Source organism: Macadamia integrifolia, chromosome 14 (genome assembly GCF_013358625.1).
Source record: "Macadamia integrifolia cultivar HAES 741 chromosome 14, SCU_Mint_v3, whole genome shotgun sequence".
NCBI classification, from domain to species: domain Eukaryota; kingdom Viridiplantae; phylum Streptophyta; class Magnoliopsida; order Proteales; family Proteaceae; genus Macadamia; species Macadamia integrifolia.
The window spans coordinates 27377865-27385007 of record NC_056570.1 but is presented as its reverse complement, the minus strand read 5'-3'; the positions used below and the strand labels follow the sequence as shown (position 1 = coordinate 27385007).

The window sequence follows — 7143 nt, the reverse complement described above, 5'->3', positions numbered from 1 at the left end:
TCACAAATTACTCGCCATGAGGAGAACATCCTAAAACAAACATTCAAATAATACTATCCAACTATTATAGTAAACAAAGAGAAAATCATCTTAAGAAAGCAAACAATCCGAAAAAAGTTCAACTATTTGTCATGATAAACAAAAAGATCATACTAATAAGGTAAAATTTGATGTCCGTTAAGGGATGAAGGCATGACACAATGTGCACTCATGCGGTGAGATATTGAAACTCTATTGTTCGAGAGTGATCAATGAAGTGATTATTAAAACATTAAACTTTTGCGGCAAAAGGAAAGCGAGAAAGATCGGTGAGAGGATATATTAGGGTTTTTTAGGAGCCAATGTCAAACAATATCTAAAATTAGGTTAAAATCAGGGTCGCAACCAAGGTCATAACAGGGGTCAACATCAAGGCCAAAACCAGGGCCGGGTTCAGGGCGGGCATAAAACATCAACCCTTACCCACCCTGACCCTGACTCCGGGTCAGAAATTTCAGTGTCGGGCTAGCCCTTAGGGCCAAAAATATTTGGGTCGATCCCTATTCAGGATCAGGGCGGGTTAAGGGCCGTTAGGGCCAAACTTGCACCCCTAATTTAGATACATGGCCTTCCCCCCCCCCCCCCGGTTGGTTCTCTCTCTAAATAGATATGGTAGTCCACGAATTTCAAGAACATTTTTTATTGGGGATGTTAATCAATTGATTTGGTACGATTTAGGAAGATTGGACCAGATCGAATTGGTAATGAGCCAAATAGAAATCAAATTGGTTAGATAAAGTTTAATGTCGGTTTGATTTGGTTTAATATTTTATCAGGTTGGCTTAATAGGCCCTTATCGAGCTATTGCCAATTCAATTATATGTACATTAGAAAATTATTGCAAATAATGGATATTTTTTCAAACTGTTTATCATTTTTTATGTTCTTTTTTTTTTTTGGTAGAATTTTCTATGTTCAACTTGATCTCTAGTTTTGATCGATTTGGTTCGATCTGAGTTCCTACTGGTTTCATATAATTTCATATAAAAACCAAACAACTAAGGTTTGGCTCGACTCAAGTTGAAAATTGACTCTCCTACTTTTTTTTTTGGCTAAGGACTCCCCTACCAAGTAGGATTGTAACTTTTAACCATCATGTACACATTGCCTTTGGTGGTTCATAAATTTGTTAAGAAGTAAAATATGATGTAAAATCTCAACACTTTTCGTTCCTTTTTGTTTTCATTTATTTTATGAAGTCGTGATGAATTAAGAGAATTTATACATTCCCCAAATGCTGGTCAATTTAAGAATTAATGCATTTCCCTTTTGCTTGGCCTTCTTCACTTAGTAGATATTCATTATTTTCTATTAGTGAATTTAATAATTAATATACTTCCCTTTGCTTGGCCTACAACCTTTGGTAGGTATTCTCTCTCTCTCTCTCTCTCTCTCTCTATAAGATAATAGAATATGGCAAGAGATCGATGCATGATGGCATGGCCACTGCATCTGCATGGGGAGCAACGAGAGTGCACACAAGGGCATCAATATAACCGGGGTTTTTTTGTTCCGTAAAGGAGTAGAGTGGTGATTTCAAGTACTCTTGTATCTAGAGTCTAGACTCAAGACACATGGCCATATGATTAGACAACTTTCTTTTCCTCTAAAGAATGAGTTTCAAAATCATGATTTACTTTGCTTGCGCTTCTTCACTTGGTAGATATTAACAATTCTTTTCTATGTGCTATCTCCATCACTTCCCCACTCTAACCCTGTATGGTATCTTTATCACACAAAGTAACACAATATTATACTACCTTGCTCAATCTCTTTGGGAAAAGAATTATTTAAGCAAATGGCATAAGGGAGCACACGAAAAAGGAATGACAAAGTGATTTCATACATTTAAGGTTAAATTGATAATTTCATGTGTGTCAACTCATGTGTGAGATAGTCGGTTCATACTTGATAGAGCTTTTTACGAATCTTGTTTTGTCAATAATGCTCATGGTTAGTTGAAATAATAACGATGCAACACACAGCTCAGACATTATTAGATATATATATATATATCACCTAAGACTTGTCCTTTTAGGGTGGATGGAATTTTTTTTTTTTTTTTTTTTTTAGAATTAGATTGATTTATATAAGAAGTCAAAGATCTCCAATTCCAACCTCCCCAATTTAAGTTCAACTCTATTTAAGATTGCGACATCTGTCCTTCACAACATCCAACGGTTGCAAGTACATAGAAATTCAAACCCCAAAACCACTGCAAATTTTCAAGTGGTTTGTGATTTTGGTTTTTGAAAGTCACGCCTAAGACCCTAAACCGTCTCCCAATTCTTCACTCTCAGAACTGAAGGAAGAAAGAAGGAGAAGGCAAAACCAGAGCTTCAACCCTCGGCCTCTCGAAGAACTGGTACTCTCTCTCTCTCTCTCTCTCTCTCTCTCTCTCTCTCTCTCTCTCTCTCTCACTGGGATGAAATGAAGCAGCAGACGGTGAAGCCACTATCATTATCTAGAGTCTAGACTCAAGACACATGGCCATATGATTTGACAACTTTCTTTTCCTCTAAAGACATCTCTTACTTTTTTTTCCAAGAATGAGTTTCAAAATCATGTTTTACTTTGCTTGCGCTTCTTCACTTGGTAGATATTCACAATTCTTTTCTATGTGTTATCACCATCACTTCCCCACTCTAACTCTGTATGGTATCTTTATCAGACAAAGTAACACAATATTATACTACCTTGCTCAATATCTTTGGGAAAAGAATTATCTAAGCAAATGGCATAAGGGAGCATACGAAAAAGGAATGACAAAGTGATTTCATACATTAAAGGTTAAATTGATAATTTCATGTGTGTGAGATAGTCGATTCATACTTGATAGAGCTTTTTCCGAATCTTGTTTTGTCAATAATGCTCATGATTAGTTGAAATAATAACGATACAACACACAACTCAGACATTATTAGATATATATATATATATATCACCTAAGACTTGTCCTTTTAGGGTGGATGGATTTTTTTTTTTTTTTTTTTTAGAATTAGATTGATTTATATAAGAAGTCAAAGATCTCCAATTTCAGCCTTCCCAATTTAAGTCCAACTCTATTTAAGATTGCGACATCTGTCATTCACAACATCCAACGGTTGCAAGTACATAGAAATTCAAACCCCAAAACCACTGTAATTTTTCAAGTGGTTTGTGATTTTGGTTTTTGAAAGTCACGCCTAAGACCCTAAACCGTCTCCCAATTCTTCACTCTCAGAACTGGAGGAAGAAAGAAGGAGAAGGCGAAACCAGAGCTTCAGCCCTCGGCCTCTCGAAGAACTGGTACTCTCTCTCTCTCTCTCTCTCTCTCTCTCTCTCTCACTCTCTCACTCACTGGGATGAAATGAAGCAGCAGACGGTGAAGCCACTATCATTATCTAGAGTCTAAACTCAAGACACATGGTCATATGATTAGACAACTTTCTTTTCCTCTAAAAATATCTCTTACTTTTTTACCAGGAATGAGTTTCAAAATCATGATTTACTTTGCTTGCGCTTCTTCACTTGGTAGATATTCACAATTCTTTTCTATGTGTTATCTCCATTACTTCCCCACTCTAACCCTGTATGGTATATTTATCAGACAAAGTAACACAATATTATACTATCTTGCTCAATCTCTTTGGTAAAAGAATTATCTAAGCCATAAGAAAGCATACCAAAAAGGAATGACAAAGTGATTTCATACATTAAAGGTTAAATTGATAATTTCATGTGTGTGAGATAGTCGGTTCATACTTGATAGAGCTTTTTCCGAATCTTGTATTTGTCAATAATGCTCATGGTTAGTTGAAATAATAATGATGCAACACACAGCTCAGACATTATTAGATATATATATATATCACCTAAGACTTGTCCTTTTAGGGTGGATAGAATTTTTTTTTTTTTTACAATTAGGGTGGATGGAATTTTTTTTTTGTTTTTTAGAATTAGATTGATTTATATAAGAAGTCAAAGGTCTCTAATTCCAACCTCCCCAATTTACGTCCAATTCCATTTAAAATTGCGACATTTGTCCTTCACAACATCCAACCGTTGCAAGTACATAGAAATTCAAACCCCAAAACCACTGCAATTTTTAAGTGGTTTGTGATTTTGGTTTTTGAAAATCACGCCTAAAACCCTAAACCGCCTCCCAATTCCTCACTCTCAGAACTGAAGGAAGAAAGAAGGAGAAGGCGAAACCAGAGCTTCAGCCCTCGGCCTCTCGAAGAACTGGTACTCTCTCTCTCTCTCACTGGGACGAAATGAAGCAGCAGACGGTGAAGCCACTATCATAGAAACCGAACTGGTACTCTCTCTCTCGTTCAGAAATTGCAGGTACCAATCTCGGCTCCCCCTTTTGACTCCGCCAAAAAAAAATTGTAAGAAAAAAAAATCTCCTCTCTCTAGCACCGAGCCCATTCTTTCTGTTTTTACCCTCTGGTTAATTGATGCAATCTATTTTTGAAACCCTAATTTATCATGTTAAGTGGAAATTGCAATGTTAGCATCTATTTCAAACCCCATATTTACATATTTTGTTCTTCTCTTCCTCTTCTTGCCATCTTCGCCCTTATCTCCTGATTTACAATGTTAAGTGGACGCACTTGTGTTTCAGAAAGTGATTTTAAAGTGTATTTTGCTAGATTCAACGAGTTTGTTTGGTTCTGTTACTTTGAGGATTATGTAGTTTTTTTCAGGCCTGTATTTGATTTTTTGTTCTTTCTGTTTGAATAAGTTTGGAATTTTTATTTGGGTAATATTGCTTAATTCTGGTTGTTAGCTGGGACACTGGGTGTTCTTTCCCATCTGGTTTTGTATTTTGCATATTGGTTTGTAGTGGGTTGTAACTTTAATCTTTAGCGCCTTTAGCTCAAATGGTGGAAGCACATGGGATTACACCCATGATATGGTGGTTTGAATCCACCAAGGCTGCAATTGTACCAAAATTTCCCTCATTCGCATAATCCTCTAAAAAGAGAGATTAAAACTAGAAAATTTAAATTCTGAACCACCACTACCACAATTCAACATTCAGATTGGGAAAACTGAATGAGATATAGAAGAGGAATCATTTTGAGGGGCTCGTTAGAAGAGAAAGGAATTACAAGGTGAAGATTCCACAAAATCTCTAATGTTTAGTAGGGAGATCCATTTCAATGCACATAAGTGATGCAATTCAGAACAAATCCATGATGAATGAACCTGCCACTGGTGCTTTATGGTCTCATACTCTGACTTCTTAGTTGAGGCGATATATTCCCTTTCAGCATATGTTGAATCATATTCATGGTAACCCAACAAAAATTTCCAGACCTGCAACCAAATGAAGAGTTAGTTCAAAACAAATACTGAACAACAAATAATTGGAGAAATCTTCATCGTGCACCTTCTCAAATACAAAATATAAGCTCTAATCCTGAAAGAAGACAAACTAATTAATAAACAGAAACCTCATCTCGCAGGCCACGCTCAACGCCTCCATAAAATATTCTCTTTCTCAAAGCCTTTGAATCGGTGATTTGCCCTTCCAAATCCAAGAAAGTGGCCCACTGCAAAGGTAATTCAGGAACAAATTATTTCTATTGACTCAGAACATGAAATTCACAAAAAATAATAATAATAAATAAATAAATAATTAAGCCCCATTAAGTTGGGTTAAGTCTGAGTTCATTTGTTGTTGTTGTTGTTGTTGTGTTGAAATAAATAATAAAAGGGGACATCACACATGCTAAAGCAATCTACCTGGCATGAGTTTTCATCACCTAAATAACAAAAAAAGGTACAGAAAATATGTCACATACGAACATTAAGGATAAAATTTAGAAACAGAAAATATGGCAAGTTTTTTTTTCACTCTACCGTTCCACATCTGGTTGCAGAACCTGATACTTCTAATCAAACAATGAAATCCTCCTGCAATTTCGTTTCTTAAAATCTGAGCTTTCTCAATCTGAGTTTGTTTTCTGTTTTTGGATTTCAGTTCAGTAATGTAAAATCCCAGATTTTAGAAACCCTTAGTCATAATTGTAGTGTTAAAAAGAAAATTTCACCATAGAGGTATAATGGTAATTGTACTGGGGTATCATTTTCAAATTCATTATTTAGTCAACGAATGTAATTTAAAATAAAGTACTATGCTTAATAATATATATGTAAATGTTTAATATTTCACCATAATTATTTAATTTATTTATCTTAGATTTTTATAGCTTATGAGTGTGTCCTTCTTAAATTTAAATTTTAAATTTTGAATTTTGAATTGGGAAAAGGGGGGAAATCGGCCAACTCTTATATGAGTGGCATGGAATGCCATTTTGGCAAGAATGTGAGGTGATTGATCCTTATCACAACTTATTATAACTAACTAGTGAAGATTATTGACTATCTAGCCTAAGAGGGAATGTATTGGGAGAAAATAAGGTATCTTCTTACAGGGATTAGGTATATAGGATAAAATGTAATGAATTTTGGGTAAGTTAGAATAAAAGAAAAATTATAAGGTTTTATTTTATAAACAAAATAAAAGAAGGGAGATTTGATTTTTAAATAGAAGATTCAAGGGGGAGAATTTCTCACATTTTGGGAGCCTCTCAAACCTCAAAAAACGTGGGAGAAAGAAAGAAGTAAAAAATAAAATAAAATAAGAAAGAAGGAAAGAAGGAGGGAATAAAAGAAAAATAAAATCAATGGGAGGGGATTCCACTCACGTTGGAGTCTCGGAGACCTCTTCCCAACCCAAGTGTGAAAAGAAAGAAGAGAGAGAGAGAGAGAGAGAGAGATTCAAAGAGGGTCATACCTATAGGGAGTTGATCGAAATTGCAATCAAAGAGCCTTCCTGCCGCCATTGAGAAGATGAGCTAATCACAACAAGGTAGGAAATCGATACCCCTTTTTCATTAGAATTTGTATTTTTAATTTTAGGTTTGAGGAGTGAGATATTTTAAAACTTATGATATGGGGGATTTTTCCTTGGTATAATAATTCATTTCATTTATATCTTATAAATAACTCTAGGAAATGTTTGTATTTTTTTTATTTGAGGAACTTTATGATTTAGATTAGATTTTGAGCCTTGTCAAAGGGACTGGTTTGATATGTAGTGCATATTAA

At 35.1% G+C, this 7143-nt stretch overlaps 1 long non-coding RNA gene across 1 annotated transcript; it reads right to left on the bottom strand.

Moving 5' to 3' along the window:
- Positions 1-4998: 4998 nt before the first annotated feature.
- LOC122061477 lies at positions 4999-5585 on the bottom strand. Its single transcript, XR_006134654.1, has 2 exons — positions 5484-5585; positions 4999-5346 (listed from the first exon to the last, which is right to left on the bottom strand). It is a non-coding gene; the product is annotated as an uncharacterized LOC122061477 (long non-coding RNA).
- Positions 5586-7143: the final 1558 nt, after the last annotated feature.